At 39.9% G+C, this 19,884-nt stretch overlaps 1 protein-coding gene across 1 annotated transcript in view; it reads left to right on the top strand.

The window, feature by feature from the left end:
• The window catches only part of TENM2 (teneurin transmembrane protein 2), a 1,190,981-nt gene that overhangs the window by 347,773 nt on the left and 823,324 nt on the right, over positions 1-19,884 (top strand). The window contains exon 4 of the mRNA XM_087760050.1: positions 18,755-18,829. The gene's annotated coding sequence lies outside the window, so the exon portion shown is untranslated. The remainder of the gene's footprint in view (positions 1-18,754; positions 18,830-19,884) is intronic.

Here is a 19,884-nt window from a genome sequence, read left to right as displayed (position 1 = left end):
TGCTTTTTACCTCTGCATGAAATGTTAAAAGCGGTAGTACAAGCACAAAGCAAGATGAATTTTATTTTAATCAAGGTAGAAAATTTGAGCTTTCTAAATGTCATGGCTAATATTGTAAAAAGTTTGTGAAAGCAAGTCACCGTAGTGTTTGAATTGGAGCCAGACCTCCACTGATGGCCTTCACCCTCAGACTTTTGGAATGTGTCATCAAGAATTTACAAATAATTAAGCCAAACCAAAATATAGTCTTCCACTGTGCAGAACACAAGCCTTGTACTCGTATGGTCTTTATTTGTAAAAAATAAGCTGTCCACATATAGTCCTCTACCCACCATTGATTACCTAATTACACAATCGCTCCATCAGTAAATCAGCACAACATCTGTGACCCTACATGTCACTGCAGTAGCCCCCTCTGATTCCCCAGGAGCTTTGCCGAGGCGGTTCTGCTGACATAATATATTCATTATCCATTAGATCTGGCACACGCTCTGCAGTGCTCAATTACAATACAATCGAGCGGAGGGCCTGGTGTCAGCCGATGTAATGACTTTCTGATTATCTGTCTTTAAATGATGAATGAAATGAAAATGTACTATTCAAACCAAATGTAAGATTGCTAAAGATGCTAAATGAAAATTTTACGTATACACTTTATGGAAAGAGGGATGAGGTTAGAGGGTAAGAGTTTGCCTCACATTCAAAAATAAGAAGGTAGAAATCTTTCCTTAAACCGCTAAAAAACCATCTGGCGGAACGATCCTCCCTTCAAAGTTGTGGTCTTGTGCCCATGCATTTTCTGACCATCTCAGATGTTTTCAGTGTGCCAGTAATTCATTGGAAGGATTTAAATTTCAATGATTTTTTCAATTAATTTAAACTTTTCCTTTTTTGTCAGAGAGACTTAGTTGCTTGAGTTAACTTTGTGTGTAATAACACTTCTTTAGACTAAAGTTGATTATAATCGAGAGCTGTAATAACGAGTCACTTCCAACTTCATGCAATTTTATGATTTATGGGGGGAAAAAATGCTCTAGATGGTTTCACTTTAAAATACATTTCTGTGTGGAACTCTCTATTTTATAGCTTATTGTTAAAGAGGTGTTTGGAAGCAACAGTCCTGGCCTCCATTTCATCTTCAGTTAAGAAGATAAAAGATGTTAGTGTTGTGCAGTAGCAATCTGTAAAACCTTAGATCGTGAATGATGTAGATCACTGCCAGATGTGGTTTCTTACATCACTTCTTAAAATCACAACTTTAAACAGCATGCAACCAAGTCTCAAAGAGTAGGCTGTTATCTCATAGAGTAAACACAACGTATCACTATGGGGAATATAATATTTTCACTGAACAGTATCCTTCTAAGTAGACTAAAACAAAATGAGAGATTTCAGTATATGCCAGAATTATAAATAGACGGGAGATTCATAAGCATTCTGCTGTTCAAATAATTATGAAGCAGATGTTTGATGGTACAGTCATTTCTGTCTCTGTTTACATCTTCAGTTATTTTAGTTATAATTGAAAATCCCATAAAGCCGTGTGTTGGAGCGCTCTTTGAATCTTACTTAAATTGCAGCTTCCCATTTTACACCCTTCAGTTGAATATTTGAAGCTTTTGAGTGGTGTGCAGCTTTTCTGGGAAATGTAGCTCTGTCTTTTCAACCACACTGTGACCAGTTGCAGGGCTAATTTTTTGCCAGAATACCATCGTGGAACTTATTTAAGACTTTTACAATGCGTCCAGATATGTTTATCAGCATCCTGATATCTTCATCCTAGTACTACTTTTAATAAAAAATTATTTTGACCTGACACGCACTGTGGACAAATGAATTCTGTTGCTCGTAAACCTTGCCTGCATATTGTAAGTATACGTTACATGAGTAATAAATACAGTTGCAATACAGAAGTCTATACTGAGTGAAAATGAAGAAAGGCAGTGGCAACCCTCTGGAATTTGTGAAGATGTCCAGTTCAGTTACAAAACTTGATGCTGCACAGCAGCTGAAATAAGTTTGTTTTTACAAATATTCGCCTATTTGGGGAGCTTGAGAGAAGGAGTCAAAAGAAATGTGGGTACCTTACTGGTGCTTCATGATTTATGACGCATTTATGATTAAACTTTAGACGGAAATGAATCTGAATTGAAAGCGTCATCTCTAAATGAAAAACTACCTAAAGATTTTGTTGCAATCAGATGTGTATTTGGGGTTGAATCAGCCCTTTCTAGAAGCAGGAGCATTGAAAATATTTGTAGCCCCTTAAGAAGTCTGGAAACTCCGATATTCTCCAGGCCCCAGGATCTCATTTTGAGTAGATACTTAATAATAAGTTTTCTGGTAAAAACCAGAGAAATATGCCCACGTAACGTGAGACAGACAGATGTTAACGACAGAAAGAGGAACGTTCTGCCCTTACAAATGCATTAGTTTAATCTAAACCAAGGGGCGAAGTTGCTCTCGGCTGGTCTCGGGAATCTGTTAAATAAGAGGAGACCTGCTGATGAAATAATTTTAACAAATATATTCATATATACTGTTCATACTATTTTAATCATCATCATAGGACCATTCTATGCCCCTTTTATTTTAGCTTTTAAAAGATCAAGGACTGATTTATTTAGAAGTCAGTAAATTCTTCCAGTTGAATGCTTTTGTCAGATGGCAAAAGAAATGTCTGTGTGCAAACATTTACTGCCTTTGAATGATGCAGATGTTTCCATCAAATTTAGTTATAGTACAGTCCCATCCCCCGCTCTTAAAAAAAAAATAAAAAATTCCCATCATTTAGTATTTTCACTGGGCTGTAGAACCCAAAACATATGCGAAGTTGAAATGTCTCACAAGTAATTCTTGTTTTGTTTAATTTTCTCCACTCTTCCCTCATTGGATATAATCCTCAGCAGCTCTGAAGATTTGCAGTATCGGGTAACAAAGCTGGGATAATGCAGCAGGGTGCAAACCCTAGGCTGTTCCTTAAACAGAGGAGAGAGATGACCTCTGGAAGAATAATGCAATTTAGTGCTGCTCCGCTGGATTTACTCCTGTTTGTGGCTGTTAGCGTTAGAAGGCAAAAAGCCAGACAGCAAGGAGGTAAAAAAAGCGCGAGGAGGCAAATAGCGGTGAACGCTTGGAAAGATTGTATTAAGTTTATAACTTTCATATTAGATTAGAAGATTTGCAAGTTTACAAGTTAATTGGCATAAATACACATACTAAAATAATTACAGATTGATACTGAAGGCTAAGTATAGTATCTTACTATTTCTTCTGCAAATCAGGTGCTGATCTGTGAAATAACTCTAGAGAATCTCATGAACAACATATGGTTAGTATTTGTTAGTATTTTAGTGTTAGAGAATTAGAGAGAATACGTGTGAGAATTTCGTTACTCCAAGCAATTTCTTTTCTCACTTTCCCTTCCTTCCTTCCTTCCCTTTTCACACTAGAACTTTTCCTCACTGGGACAAGGTGCTCTCCCAGGATTCCCGCCCCCCCGATGCACACCCTCTGTGCCAACGTACAGCCCGTGATACGTTTGACAGATAAATTCCATGGAGTGAAATCACGAAAGTTAGTGTATGTGCTGATTTCACTGTCAACTCCGAGGGGTTTGGCAGCTGCAGGGAATGAACGGAGTACAGCCTGCAGCAGTACTTTTTCCCCCTCCAGGTCCTGACACTATACCCACAAAAGAGCTCAAGATGTCGCCTTTGTTTTAAAGGAAGGCATCTAGTGCCTGGATTTATCCTAGCCTGGGATACGACTCCCCTTGGGTTTTGAATTACCTCCAGTGATTTACAGCTTCTGCTGAAAGGCTCCATTATATTCCCAGGCTTTGTTAGTGGCATAGGCTGAATGATTTAAGATGGTGGTTATCAGAGGTTATTGCGTTGTCTAGATAAGGTGAGGAGCTTCCTGCTTGTGTTTCCCACTCCTGTAGTTTTCCCAGCCTTTTATATGCAGGGCATATAGACTGAGCTCTCTGGGAAGGAAAAAAAAGAAAACCAGTGTGGCAACCAAGTAGAAATTAGACTAATCTTTCAGTGGTCAGATATTCAGAAATGTCTTCTAACATCTTCTGGCATGCGATGCTGTGCAGGCAAGCAGGCTGAGAAGCACAGTCTTCAATGACAGTCTGGAAAGCTTAAGACATCTCTTTCCATGATACCAATTACAGCTGCTCAAAGACACTGGGGTCTAACAAGTGTTTGTAGTCTCTCACGAGTAGTTGGAACACATACTTATCCATTTCAGTGATAGCAGACGTCATCTCCTAGCCCTACTATTCTGCTCACTAGTGATACAGGAATATTTATGCAAGTAAAACCTACAACTGTAAGGCCTTTCCCTGATCTTTGATAGAACAGCGACGTGCACATTACTGATCTACCTATGTGGGCATATTTTAGATACCCAGGAAAATGCATAGGTGCTTACCAAAGTAGTCGTAAATTTCTACTGAAATATATACTGATAATGTTGGGAAACAAACAGGCTTTTAATTAGAAAGCTTGTATTGCTGCTAATTGGAAATACAGTTTCATGTCTCTTAAAAATAACATTTTAATCTTAAGCCTCTTACAATACTGATCTGTAATTTAAATACTCAAAAACTGGAAGGCCGATTTTTTTGCAAGCTATACGTGGGTGGCTTTTTTGTGTGCATCGTTAATAGCTGCTCTCAGCAATCGGCACATTTCAAAGCCAGGTTTAAAACACCGTGCTTGTGAGTCTAACCTTTCCTCGCATTTTCATGTTTGATCACTGGTTTGCCTCAGGTAAACGACAAAGACAAGTGGGCCAAAAGAAGTCTTCTGGTTTCAGTTATAATCTTTTAATAGCGATGCCTTATAATTTGATAAACACAGAAAGCACAACGTGTCTCAGTAGCTTACGAAATAAAGTTGGCGCTCTGTTTGTAAAGTAGCAGAGGTTCCAGCCTCTCTCACTTGGTTGTCAGGTTTTGATTGACAGTGATTTTTCTACAGTTTTCCCCTGCTTCAAAATATCATGGGAAGGATATTATGCATTCCCAACCTGTCAGCTTTGGCTGCCTTACAGAGTGTTCAATTATGCTCTAATCGAATAGCTGCCCAATGTAGGCCACATAATGACTTCCTGATTATCTGACTTTAAATGATAAATGAAATGAATCTGTAACATTCTTTTCAAATACAGGATAGTTGCTGAGCCAAATGAAAACTGATTTTGTGCCCTTTTGTGTGGAAAAAAAATATTTTATTGTAATTCCATTCAACAGTTGTTCTGTTGCTTGATTTGCGTTCATTAAGATAAACACGGAATGAGTTATCTGGGAAAACATTAGTCTTCCTTTTTGTTTTCAAACAGATGCTGAAGGTGTTAAACAGTGTTTAGATTGTTCTCCTTCCTCTCTTTACATTGACTTGTTATAAAAAGCAAGGCCGGATTTATATGATCAGTTCCTGTTGGGACTATTTCAATACATGCTGGCACTGCAACAAGTCTGTTTTGAGTAATGTATTATACAGACAACATTAAGGTCTGAATAAATTATTTAGTGGTGATAGTGCTAGATGTTTTTCATTTCCAGTCTGTGGTATTAGTACTAAGCAACTGATACGGCATTTAAAATCAAATAAACCTCTACCACCTCACTGGGGTAGCACGCATTTATTATGCCAAAGTCAGAACAGCATCTCATAATGATCTTCCGAAGGCCTGTCGGGGAGATTCTCCAACCTCTTTACCCAGCAGCGTATGATGGGCATTTTTCTGAAGCACTTCTGCTTAATTTTAGATATGATTGTTTGTGCCAAAGTGATTTGTGAGAAGTTGCCGTGGTATAAGGACTTAAAATAAAGCAGCTCCTGATTTTTTGACACATTAGCCTGGTACTTGTGGCTTCTAAACCGCTAGGAATATCATATGAGGTAGCAGATAAAAAGAATACTTGTGGTGAAGTTCAGCTCATTTTGAACTTTGTTAATTGGCTAAAGCACTGGCAGTCCAGGACCAGCTCCTGGATGAAAGATGTACTTTGACCCCATTCTGAGCAATCCATCCCTGAATTCGGTTAGCTCCTGAACTACGTTCTTTCCGATTTTCAGCCTAATGTGAAGATACAACAGCCATGTAAAATCGTCCCGCTTGGCTGCAGCAGAACTGTCTTTCCAGTATGTTCTTTTTGCCATTATCGTTCTTCTTACTAGGCAGATTGCGGCTGAGAGGAGGATCTTAAGGCCCACTTAATTATTTCTTGAAAATGCTCTAGTGATTGAAATATTTGAGAGAAACATCCCCTCTTCATAGGGCAGCGTTTTGGGAATGACCCCCTCCCCTCCAGACTAAATTCCTTTCATGAAAGAAGTTGATGAAAATCGTGTAACGGGCAGATTGCTGATGATCCAGCGTGTTGAGACGCGTCATGTCGCTGTACGTCAGACCAGGTGACCGAGGAACGCTGCGCACACGCACCACCCCCCCCACACCCCCCTCCGTTTCAATTCCAGGTGCCAAGCATGGAAAATCAGGTTGACCTGTTCAGCAGGTGATTGCAGTAAAGCAGCAGTCTACTTTGGAAATCTCTCCTATATGTTTATGTTGTCGCCCCAAGAGTTGTCACCCAAAGTTTGCATTTCAGCAGTTCACGGATGCATTTCGCATGCTTTAAAATATTATAACGTAGATTTTGCACCATTGCAATTTTATATCGTGAGAGGAGCTCTGACTTGAGGAGGAATGCCTTCGGGGAGGGAAGAGGTTAGTGACCATTCCTGTAGTGCTTTTCAGAGTCGGTAAGCGGGGAGTGAGCCAGAAGAATCTGGTTGGCAGACAAAATAGCACTAAGGAGACATTGCAGAAAGCAGGCAGTCTGTGGCTGTTGGCAACAACTTCATGAAGTCAACAGCCTGCCATTAAGACATGATAGCCCAGCTCAGCTTAACTTGAAGTAGCAAAAGTGCCTTCCTGTGTTGTACAGCCCTGTCAGAGTGTGCTTAAACTTAACGCAGCTTTAGGCTCAACTGTAGTCCTGTAATTTTACCCAGTTATTCTCCCTATTCTGCTTCTAGTGGCTGGTAATACGTTTTACCAAATCTGAAAATTGAATTACCTAAAGAAAACTATTTAAGGTTTGAAGACAAGGTATTCTTGTGGTTTAGTAGATTGTGATTCAGGGGATCAAAACTCTTGTTGTTATTTTTTCTCCTGTGTCACAGAGTGACTTGAAAGGACCTAAAGTGATTTTTTTAGGTATTAAATAACATTTATTTTGAAATGAAATAAAAAATTCCCGGATTCTGGGAAGACATGGGGTTTCTAATTAAACTTCTTGGGGCTACATTGTAAGTCTTTCTGACTACTGTCTCACAGCTGGAACACACGACAGAAGTAAAACTAAAGGTACCTGAGCTCTTACACCGTTAAAGTACTTTCAGTTGCCTAAGTTCTCTTGATTTCATACTGCTGTGCTTGTGATTCTTTAAATTAGATACAGCTGAGCTGGCTGCAGCTAATGGATAGTTGCTGTGAGCTGGTTATTTCCATAGTACATCTGAAGTGAGATGGAGGATATTTCTATTTTCTGATTAGGTAAGGTAGTACTTATATGTAGAACAAACAAATTTAATTAATTAAAAGTGTCTCCTTTCTTCTTATTTTCTTTCTTCCCCTTCCCCTGTCTCTTTTTTTCCCCTGCACTAATTGTTATTATGCCAAACTGAGGTAATTATAGTGTATGTCTGTACTGCCGCAATGATAATTCTCACAGTTATTAGGCAGGCTGGCTAGTTCAGTGTTCCTAACCCCCTGCACTTCAGTACAATCAACTACCTGAGTATTTGCCCTGGGTTTTTTGTTGTTGTTGTTGTTGTTTTCTTTTTTTTTTTTTTTTTAACAGATAAAGTGCATTTCTATGTAGCTGCCGTGTTAATTTTAGCAGTGCTTGAGCTGCCTGCTTAGAAGTGATGTCCGTATGTCACAGTAATGCAGACACACTTTCTCTTGCTCTCTGGAATTCAGTAAAGAAGAAAAATATTGTCTCTGTGGTTTAAAAGGTATTTTGAAAAACGTAAATAACGCACAATTAAGAACAGAGAAAGATAACTCAGTTGGTTCTTAGTTTATCTCTTGTAAACACTTCTTCACTGACAGCATTGTCAAAGCAAGAAAGACTATAAATATAATTCTGAGAAATACGTTTATTAAAGAGATGAGGGGAAGAGGAAACCAATGCAAAATGCATTCTGTCTTATTTCAAAAGTTGCTGTGGGAAGAATGTGCCAATACATTTTGCCATGCTTTATGATGCATACCTTTCCCTCTCTTTCGCTTTCTTTCCTTCCCATTTCTTTATGCTGTCTATAAAGAGAAAAAATGATGGGCTGAGGGGCACTCTTAGATGGGTCTGAGCACTGAGGAGGGCTTCTTAGTAAGGACTGGTCACTGCATGTTAATGGTGAACTCTGCCAGAGGAGGAAAATAGACAAACAGAAAGGCTGGAGTGAGGAAGGGTGTAGACTCTTACTAGAGTTCAGCCAGAAAAATAGGTATTTTGCCTGCTTTCTTCCTAGCAACAGCTTTGTTAAGAGCAACCAGGTCATCTAGTCGTAGGACTTTGCTATTTCTCTAATCTAGATGACAAAATATAAAACTGATTTAGGAAAACCACTGTATTTAGCTGGGTAGCCATTTACACCTGTGTTGCTGGGTATCTCTTAAAGAGGCAAATCCGGCTAAATTGGATCTTTCGGATCTGAACGCAGGCAATATGGGCAATATGATACAAGCTGTGTTATGAAATGTCCAGTTTTGAAGCTAAAGAAGATAAAGGAAAATAGTACTAAAACCTGATCCTTAAAGAAGAAAGAGGGGAAAAAAGGTGGCAGCAGAAACCTTTGTTAAGAAATACCTGTGACAGTCTCTCTTCCCAGCCTTCTGTTACACTTCTGCAGTACGGAAACCTGTCGATTGTCCCCGAGGGTATTACCCTGATCAATTCTGTAACGTCTTACTGGGCCTTGGAAGGGCTAAGTGAAGATGGCGTACAAACTGTTCATCGAGGCCAGCATGAACACAAAAACAGAGAGAAATTTTTCTGAACCTGTACTTAGATTGGTGTGTGTGATTGGTATTTGCTCTAATGATGTTAATCAGCTAGATAATTTGAGATACATTTTTCATTTTTGAAACTTGATTGTGCAAGAAGCATAGTTGTTGCAGACAGAACAGAATGGAAATATCTGTAAAGGGAAAGATGACCTGTTGCTAATTCCCCAGAATGAGTGTATGTTGCTCCTTGATCATCAAGAGTGAGAGATCAGAGGGGATGATTATTTTAAAAACGATATTTGCCCTTTTATTGACACTCTGAATTCAGATGAGTTCGATGAAATATGTAACTTACTGTCGTGTCTACATGTAGGATTCATGAATGTTGCTGGGAGGTATGTAGCACAATGACTGATAGAGCTGTGTTGACAAGTTGTGCATTTCTAATTCTATCAGGATTGATTCCTCTCAGAGTCAGTTACTCGATGCAAAATTCAGGTACGAGGCAGGAGTTCTGCGAGCTCACAGCAGCGCTCCTTGAGGGCTAGGAACCGCCGTGCAGCAGTTTTACCAGCAGTTAGCAGTTGTTTAATTTTTCATATTTTTTCTAGTATTGGTTAATACGTAACAACATGAAATTAATGGTTAGCGTTTGCATGGTTGGTACACCAAGTCCTGTGCATTCTGAGGGATGTAAATTGTCTTGGCAGATTTTGGATACTCAGCAGGAGTCACTCGCGCATGTGTAAGCAGGAGGCAATGCAGCATGTGAAATACTGGTCTCGGATCCTCCTTGAGAAATTTTTGAGGAATGTACTTTTGAGAAAAGGAAAAAAAAAATCACAGGTGTCACTGGGTCTTGATGCATATGGTAGTTCTAATTGTTTGGTTGTTTTTTAAAACAGCCCTTAATAAATAAATAATAATGAAGAAATTTCTAACTTTGCAACTGAATGCTGTTTTCTGGGGGACAATGCTGATGGTGTTGCTACCCTTGTAACTAATACCAGTATTAAGTATTTATCCCTGCATATGTCGCAACGTATGTGAAGTTGTGAAGCTGAACTTGACTGAAAAGCTCTAGGGTTTTAAAATACAGGAGGCCTCAAAATTTGTTTATGTATTTATCCAGTTAGAAACAACTATGTGAAAACTGCATGTGTAGTCTGAAAGACAGAAGGCACAATCCACTGAGAAATGATCCAGTGGTAACTGGACAAAAACTCGGTTTTCCTGCCGGAGCGCGGGCCCTCTCCGCGGGCCGCAGGGAAGCGCCTGCTGCGGCGGCGTCTCTGCCCCGGCCTGAGGGGAGGCCCGGCTGCGGCCCCTGCAGGCCGCCTCCCCTCCTCCTCCTCTGGCCTGGCCCTTGGCAGAGCCGTTTCTCACACTTTTTCCCCTCTCTGCCAGGTAGTGTTTTGCCCTTTCTTGAACGTGTTTTTGCAGAGGCTCCACCAGCCTGGCTGATGGGCCCAGCTGTGTCCTGTGGTGGAACCAGCCTCTCCTCACAGAGGCGCCGGCAGGCCCTGGGCACGGACACCCGCCGTGGCTTGTGTAAGGCGTGCGGCGGGACGGCACCTGGGATGATGGGCTGAGGAGGTGAAACCTTGAAATGGGACGTGTAAACCGAGGCAGTAATGGGCCAGAGGACACAAAATGAAAATGATACTGGAAGCAGTAGGATCAAGTTATTTTAAGAATGTGTTTTGCTCTAGTACTTCTGTAACTGGTGCAAAACATACCAGTGTAGGTGACATTTGTTGGTATAAAAAATAAAAAAGACGTCGTCATTCCAGCGCACAGGAAAGCTGGATGACTTTGAGGGCACCAGTAACAGATGCAGAATTTAAATCCAGTAGTATGAAATACAGGGTATGTAATCAAGGTATCAGATGGCTCTTGCTGCGAGTGTGAAGCTTATCAGATGGACACACAAATGAGACTTGGGTGTATGGGCTGGTCCGAGGATGCCTGCCAGCCACGAGTGCCACTTGCCTGTAGAGTGCAATCGGTAAAGTATTTGCTGTAGACAGGGAAGTGTTAACATGACCTTGCCTTGGAGTACAGTGTTTAATATCTGGTTGTCCGTGTTAAATAAATGGGGGGAAAAAAAGGATGGGTCAGATACTGTACAATGACAATTAGGATAATGGGTAACCTGTCATGCAAATGAGTCTAAAAGACCTTTAATCATTGGGCCTGCATGAGAAAAGATCTGAATTTATAACTACTTGTTATAAATGCATCAAGAATAAATACTGGGAAAGGGAAAAGAACTATTTAACCTGAAGGAAAGTGTTGGTAAAAGAACCAAAAGGTCTCATGTGGCCATGATTAAACTGGGTTCTGTCCTACCTACTGGAGGATCTAGAGTCGCCTTTGAATAGTTTAATGGGGTCAGTGGAACTGAGTTATTTTAAGGCAGACTGGTATCAGTTTACAAAGAATATAACAATGGGGGTAATGGCAATAGCAAATGATTGTCTCTCTTATCCGGAATTCTTTTCTAGACATGTAAGTGTTCAAATCTTGAGGTGTCTTTTCCTATATAAAAGGATACGTATAAGTTAAGACATTCCACCTCCTTTTACAAAACAAAAATGTAGCCTTGCAGTATTGAATGTGTTGGGAGATTAGTGGGTAGCATCTTTGGGAACAGAGAGGGACCGTAAATAATCATTACTGCCATGTGAAGTGCAAAGGACTTAAGAAAGAAGAGCAAGCTGAAATACTTGCTTTTTTTTCCCTTCAACTCTATCAATGTCGACATTTGACATAAGATAGGAGAAGGGCTGTGGGCAAAATGTAATGTTTATAAGCAACAGCAAAATATATTTCATTGCAGAATAATATTCCATGTGGATTGTTTGATAATGTGTTAGTAGTACTCTAACTACTGATAGTCACTAAGACTGCCACTGGACGTTATTTTTGAAGAGGAAAGTATGGCTTAATGAAGTTTTGAAGTTTCAATTGTTGCAGAAATTGTATGTGTTTTTCTTTTCTGACAGTAGCTAGTGCAGTATTGCACTCAGCTTGTAATAAAGCACAGGTGTACATCTTGCCACCTGTGCGCTGTAATAGTGCAGTTATCTGTACCGAAGTCATGTTGTGCTCTATATAGAGAGCCTCTTTCAGAATAAATCTTTTTTTTTTTTTTCCTTCCCTTGGTGGTCATTTGAAAAATGCCTATCTGGGAATATGTTGTTAATCAAAATGTTGTACACAATTATGATACTTGTAAGCAATTTCTCCAGAAAGACACACAAACTATGAAGTAATTGCATGCATACAGGTTGACATTCTTTTAATGTTCTGTGCTTCAAATCATTCATGGAAACTACTTAAAATTGGAAGAGAAGGTATGGCTGTTCTTATCTGGGATGTGAAAATAGCTGAGTAAGGTGGAGTTAGTACCAGACATATTTTTTCTGGAAGTTCTGAAATTTTTCAGCCATTTATGCTTCTGTATCCTGGCTGACTTAGCTAAGTTTAAGTGGACTCTGACTATTTCATTAAATACTTCCATTTTGATTTTTGGGAATGAAAATCAATTAAGGGAGGAAATGCAGCTGGGATGTACCTATTGGAGACTTTCTAGGCAACCGAAAGTAAATCTGCCAAAGCTAAATATATATATATTCTGCCTTGAGGACATTTCTTCAAAGAATGGGGTGTCATCTCCCAGTCCTTTGTAAGAGAGAGAGAGAGAGAAATCCAGAGTATCCAGACATGTATAAAAGAATCCCACAAATCACTGTGATTTCAGAATTTCAAATTAGGAAGAAAAGAAGAGTTAAGTCAACTCTTAAGTCAAAAGTGGTGTTTGTTTCCTGAAGAAGGTGGTAGCAATGCACAGGTAGTTTGTACCGAGGAGGTCTGAGCTTTGCGCTGATTGAACCTGGGCCTTGGCTCTGCTCCCGGGCTCTGCCTGGGCTCCATCCGCTGGCTCTTGGTATTTGCCCCTAGATAAAGTCAGCATTCAAAACAGCGTACCCTCTGTGGTTATGAGGGCTCAGAAATGAATTCTTTAAAAATCTGTAGAAATTTTAGAACGGGATATGTGATTTAACACTGCAACATTTGCATACCTGCTCTTCTCCCCCTCCCCCCCCGCCCTTTTCTGGATGTACGTGATAAATGACAGATTCTTTCAGATAATTCATGTGGTACTCCAAAATAATTCTGCAGACATGGTAAAAGCTTTTAGAGACTGTAAAACTGATTATCTCTTCTGTAGCTCTTTTCATCTTCAAAGCACTTACCAACATTAACTAATTAATCCTCACAGCGTCCCTCTGAGTTAGATATCATTGCCATTACACAGATGAAGGAATTGAAGCAAACACTTTGTGACTAGCTCATGATCACCAAGACAGTTGGTGACAGAGATGGAATTAGAATGCACAGACCTGTACTTCCAGGTTCTCTGCTCAAACCGCCATGCCGTTCCTCTCTTGACAAATGTACATATAGGTGTTAGTGCCCTCACTGTGGCTGAGCGCTGAGTTTCTATTAAGGAAATCCTGTTAGAAATTGATTTGATGGGAAATTTGTTTCTAGTCAGACAGACTATTATCTTTTTAAACCCCTCTGCTGCACCTTTTCCCGGAATGGTCCAGAGTGCAAGCACGAATGGGTTGCCCCAGAAAAAATTGCTTTGGGTACAGCTATAGCTAATTTTAAAATGCGTCAGATGTTTATTAAAAATGTTAAACTCTTCAGAAAATAAAATTTGCATGTCTTGGTGGTGCACTGAAAAATTTAAGTTGACTTGTGATCTGTATCCGTTCTGTGTCTCTGGGATAAATTCCTTAGTGGGCTAATGTGTCGCATGTCCTGGGCCTGCTCCTTGCTGACTTCGGATGCATTAGATGAGCTCCTGGCTGTGCGCTGTTAGAAGGACACCTGATGAGGACATGAGGAAAGGCAAGCATGGGGGCAACCAAATTGTAGCTAAGTGTTACGACTGTTTTCAAATCAGATGATATAAATTTTTAGCAGATCCTCATGTGCTGTGTGTTTTTTCCCAGTAAAATAGATACTTCCATGAAAAAAAATTGTTTTGCTGAGAATTCTTTTCTCTAACCCTTAAAAGTTCTATCAAAACTCCATTTTTGTGGAGCCTTGAGAAAAGGCCCCCTGGATATAACAGCTGGGTTACACATCTAGGTAGCCACATCTTTTATGATAAGGCTCGGGTGTATAGGCAATAGTGGAGAACAGGGGAGGTTTCACCTGTGATTTTTCACAGGTTTTTATGAGTGATGATATCAGTGATACTTAAACTGAACGAGGAGGATCAAAACATGAACTTGAAGGGAACTAGTGAATGCGATGCTGAGTATAGGTCAATTGACAGTGAACACAATTATTACTACTACAGAAACTGTAATTAAAGCATAGAGTAGTGATGACTGCCCAGATCTGCCTGGAAAATCCACACGGAAAAGCCACACAGAAAATCCTCCTGGATAAGAAGTGGAAGGCTCCCAATTTACTAATTGTCAAACCCCCGCACGGGCTAATGCTGCTGCCGCCGCCCAGAGTAAAAGTATATTGTCTAAAGCAGAAACTACCATTTGATATAAAACTTACTCTGTTGAGTAGAGGTATTTAAAGAACGGATAGATACGGTGCTTGAAGACATGGTATAGATGGACTCGGCAGTGATAGGTTGACGGTTGGACTCAATGATCTTAAGGGTCTTTTCCAGCCTTGACGATTCTATGATTCTATGTACAGTGGGAGACTGGGAGCCTGTTTTCTTTAAAATCTGGGTTTGCCTCTTAGCAAACTTCTGCTCCGCAGTGTGAAAGAGCATTAAGGAGATGTAAACTAGTGCAGCAGCACAGGCTGTATGTGGAAAGATCTAGAAAGCTGTATGACAGACTGCCATACAGGCCTTAGTATGACTGATTCTTTTTTTTTTCCCCCATTAAACAATCAAATCAAAATACATAAAAATCTTCAGATCTCCAGATCTGTCTCTTAGAATATAAAATGATAAACTTAAATCCTCAAATTTTGAGCTATGTTAGGTGTCAGAAAGAGACTTCAAAATGTTTCTGCTCCTTCCTTTCATGTCCATACAGGGTTGCTTTCTTCCGCTGAATTGAAAATATCGTCTCTTACTTGCATGCTGTGTAGCAGTGGACTAAGTAAACGTAAATCTCACAGACTGTAACTCTATTAGAGCAGGAAAGCAATAAAGACTAGAAGAGGTTTGTTTATTTTTGATAAGTGGTCTAAAAATGATTATGAGGGGTAGGATTTGGAAGTTAGGGTGTAACTAAGTTTGTTGAAAGATAAATCTTTCTCATAGGATCACCGTTCACTGTGTGCAAACCTCATAATTAAAGAGCAAGCAATCGTGATGTTTGGCCAAGAAGCCAAAATGGAAAACCAAGCCTCATTCCTCTAGTCTGAATGCAGTGGCTAGTTTAACAAAAAACATAGTATCACACAATCGAATAGAAAACCCCACGAATTTACCCTGTTGCTGTAATGAACCAAACTACGCACTAGAAGGCTTAAGTTTTAAAAGTCCAGAGAACAGAAGTTTCAGGTGTGGTTAAAGACTCTCCCGTCTCCTTTAGGGGTGTGGGTTTTAACTGTCTCTGAGGCTGATGAGCACTTGGCTTGCATTTCTTTGATGTCCACGGGAGTATTTGCCAGTTGAGGAACCCTTTGCTGTGAGAAGAGCTGTTTAGCTCTCTGTGAGGAGCAAGTGCAGGGATTGGCTAGCGGATGTTGGACTTGTTGGTGCCATGACTTCAGCTCTTCGTGGTCGCCAGCTGTTGAGTGGGATGGCTGGGGCCGTAGGTGGTCCCCGCCAGGGCGAGCGGGATCGGTTTGCGTTCCCGTGAGTGCAGAAAGCTGCTCTGAGAAGGAGGGCAGGGTGGGGGCTCTGCTGCTGTCAAGAAGTAGTGCTCAAAGTTCAGCAGTCAGGCTCTTAAAAAAAATTAGGAAGTATAAAATTAATATTTAACCAGATTACTACATTTTGTCTGCTTCATTAATTTTTTATTAATTTATGAAAATGCTGTTGATGGAAATAATATTGACAGGATGTGTTGCTTTGGTTTGGTTGTTGTTTTTTGTTTGGTTGTTGTTTTTTTTTTTTAATATCTTCTGGTAAATGGAAACTTATCTTCCTTAGGAACACAAACCATCTAACAAGCCATATTGGGCAAATGCTCTAATAAGACAATAATTATTAGGGCATGATGCATTAATGTTTTATGTTGTTCATAACTCAGCTTTAAGAGATTAATAATGGAGATGTGAGGGGAATGCTGTCTTAAGTGTTTATGATTATGTTAATATTAAAACATGCTGTAGGAAAGGAAATTGCTTTCAGGTAGGTACCCTTTTTGTTTGCAGAGAGAGTATTCTGAAGGAAATGCTGTTTCCATTTTCTTCCAATAATTCTTAAAGCAGTTCTGCTGAGGTGAAGTGATAGGAGCAACTCTCCATGACTACAAATTCACAAGAATCTATTATCACTGTTCTTAAAAAATTACAGTTCCAGAGTTGCTTGAGCTGCAACTCTTTGGCCCCAAATTATTGGGGAGCAAGAATTCCAGAACCATAATTCATTTTGGAAATTTCACAGTTGCTCCTTCTATGTCTGAAACAAATCCTAATGCCTCAGAACTCTGATATAATTTGACCTGTGCATTCAGATTTGACATGTGCATTCGGATTGTCAAGGCCACTTCTAAATAAGTTGTCCTTCCAACAGGCAGAGAAGAATGCTTGGAAAATTTGGAGGTAGTATTTAATCACAATGACAGACTGAACAAAAGTAGTAAGGAGAAAGAAAAGCAATAATTCATTGTGGAAATGAGTGGAACATACATCATGGTGGAATTTTGTAAACGTCTCTAACTAGTTGAGGGTACAGCAAAACCATTATGATGGCAGAGATTTTTCCCTGTCTCTTTTTTCAGTCTTAAGCAATTGCTGAGTATCCTCCTCTCTTCAAGGAGTCACTGAAACAAAAGTGCCTTTTGTAAGAGACGAGAATTCTTTGCTGTGTATTAGAAACCAAAACATCTCTTAAAAGTGGTGGTGTGTCATTTTGATGTTGTAGGTAGAATGAAAATGTGATATTCATGTTTTTATGGAGTACTTCTGTCTGGCCCTCTTTTGACACAGAGTGTACGTATCTATGCAGTCTTCACTTGGCTTCATTCTTCTGTGTTGAATTTTTGCTCTCTGCCCCTTCTCTTCATATCTTTATCATATTATCTAATCAGAACCTGAACCCAGAAACAGTTGAGTTGAGCTTCCAAGATCATGGAGTGAGGTAGACGTTAAGTAACGCAAGTTCACCTGTGCGGAATTGCTCCTACTACCAGCATCCCATGAGCTTGCTCAAACTTGCAAACTTATTTGTGCTTTCCTCTTGCTTTTAAGTGCCTGCGTGCATACTGTTAATACTCGTACCGAATGTGTGAAACACACAACTGTTTATCACAGCCCAGCAGGCAGGATACAGATATTTTCCAACAGCACTACTGTATCCTTATCTCAGTAGTGCTAATATTATCCCCTGCCAAAACAGACATGATATATTGAAGTATCTGTAACGGTTACAGGATCTCTGCATATTCCTTGAATTTAGCCTGCAGCAAGTCTGTCATCCATGGTGATCCTGATGTTGCAGCTGATGCTGGAAGAAACAGCTTAAAAATACTGTCAGAGCATTGGTGCTGACTTAAGAGCAGTATAGCCTCTACGGACCTGTGAATTGAGATGTGTCCGTTAAGCTAGACTGCCTGCTTTTCCACCTTCCCCACTGCTTCTTTATACTTTGATAGTAGTCCCCTTTCATGTTCGTAATCCTGTGTCAGATAGAGATGGGGTTCAGATCCTAGCCACAAGCTAGCTAGAGTCATAGTTAGGGGCCAAACTTACCTAATTTCAAAGCTTAACAGTAGTTAATGAAATAGATTCCAATCCACCAAAGTCTGAGTTTTGGGAAAACTTTCTTTTCTTTATTTTTGCTGACTGGATTAAACCTGACACCGTAATGTAGGAAAAGGACAAGTCCAATACTGCAAACCATTTTCTGTTTTATTATCTACAAGATTTGCATACTGCAGTGCTCAGTTACACCACAGTTGTGCAGGGATCCAATCTTTGCAGTGTAATGGCTTCCTGATGATCTGTCTTTAAATGATAAATGAAAAGAATATGCTGCCTTCCAGCGCCATACATGGCAAAGTTTGTTGCCACCCGAACCTGCTTTGTATTCCTTGGATAGGTGGGGAGATGTAAAAGGAAGGTTACAAATGTCTGTGTTGCACTCTTTTCTAACTTGTCCTCATATGGTTAAGTTATTTGGATATATTTCCAATGTTGTTCAGCCTCCCTGAAATAAATGTTCCTGAAATTCAAAGGGGAAGAGTGGCTGTATGGGGTTAATCTCAGGATTTTACAACAGAGTTTAGATCAAATCAAAACCCTTGGCTATTGGTGAACCACGGGTTCTTCTTGATCATGTAAGTCCCTCCATCGCCCACTCCAGCATGGCACTTTTGAAGTGCAGAAATCTGTCACTTCTGAGATAAACCCACTAATCCACCTCTCTCCTTGGCACATTCTCTGTTCAGTGGGCAGATTTCTTACATGGATATTTTCTATCACTTCTGCCAGTGCTACCTCTGTGTCATAAGCTGATGGCTTTAACTAGTGATTTTCTGTTTTTCAGATTCAACAGAGAAATCCAAACACCTCCCTGTGAAGTGTTTTCGGAGTTTATCCCCTGCTGAAAGTCTTCTCTAAGGTAATGGTTACGAATGACAGCAGGCGTATCGTAAACAAAATTTCTGAAAAGTGTTTCTTGCTCATCCAAAGAGCAGCTGAATTTTATAGTGTGCATCGTTCCTCTCAGCACCAGCAGCAGCCTCTGTCAGACTTGCTGGTGAAATATCTGTACAAGGCTTTGTTCTGGTAATTTTTGGTTAATTTTTTAAATCATGCTTCCACTTTCCATGCTGTTGTCCAAATTTTGCAGTTTCATATCTCTGCTTGTGCTATCTTCTCCTTTGTTGCAGTCTTCTGATCTCAATATCCTGCTTGAATTTTTCTCTGTGTCCTCTCTGGGAAGTCAGCTTGATTAGTGCCTTTAGCTGTTCTTACTTTTCTGCCACATCTACTCAACTATTTAGTTTACTTCTCTATTAAGAATATTTTTGGTGTTCACTGTGTGTATGGTCATGCTAATGAGCTTGCAGACTTGATTTCTGAAATGCCTCTCCATCTAGTTCTGGTATGGTTTGTATATGAGCTCCTTGTCTGTGTGAGTTTCAAAAGGTTTTCCAGTATAATGGTTGCTTTTGGCTTCTCTGGTGGAACGTCTGTATGTTCAAATCCTCAAGATTGTGTCTGTGTATATACATCTAAATGCATCTGAATACACGTTTATTTATGCGGATGTAAATATATATATGTCTGTGTATATACACCTGCAACTTTCCTTGCTACACTTAAAACAAACTATACATCTTTATATATGCCTAAATCACTAATTGAAATTCTTTTTTGAGAAGAGAGGACATTGTGATGACTATAAGGTCCTTATAATCTATTGATCTGCTTCCCGAGCTATGTTGATAGTTTTGTGCTTTGCAGAATGAACAGCATCTATTGTGTTATAGCACAGGCTGCAGTCATGGGTTTTTTAGATTCCTACTGACACTTGCAGCAGTCTGCTTCCCGCTTCTTGGGCTTCTTTTATGAGGAAGTCTTATTATTTGGGAAAATGAAAATGGGTGTGTTATTCACAGTGCTTTGGCTCCTTGTAGAAAATTAAAGACATAGGGCAGAATCATGAGTCTT

This window comes from Nipponia nippon, unplaced genomic scaffold (genome assembly GCF_047370975.1).
Source record: "Nipponia nippon isolate SJK-2023a ecotype South Korea unplaced genomic scaffold, ASM4737097v1 scaffold_21, whole genome shotgun sequence".
Classification (NCBI taxonomy): Eukaryota; Metazoa; Chordata; class Aves; order Pelecaniformes; family Threskiornithidae; genus Nipponia; species Nipponia nippon.
The sequence above is the reverse complement of the archived record's forward strand: the minus strand, read 5'-3'. Positions and strand labels throughout refer to the sequence as shown.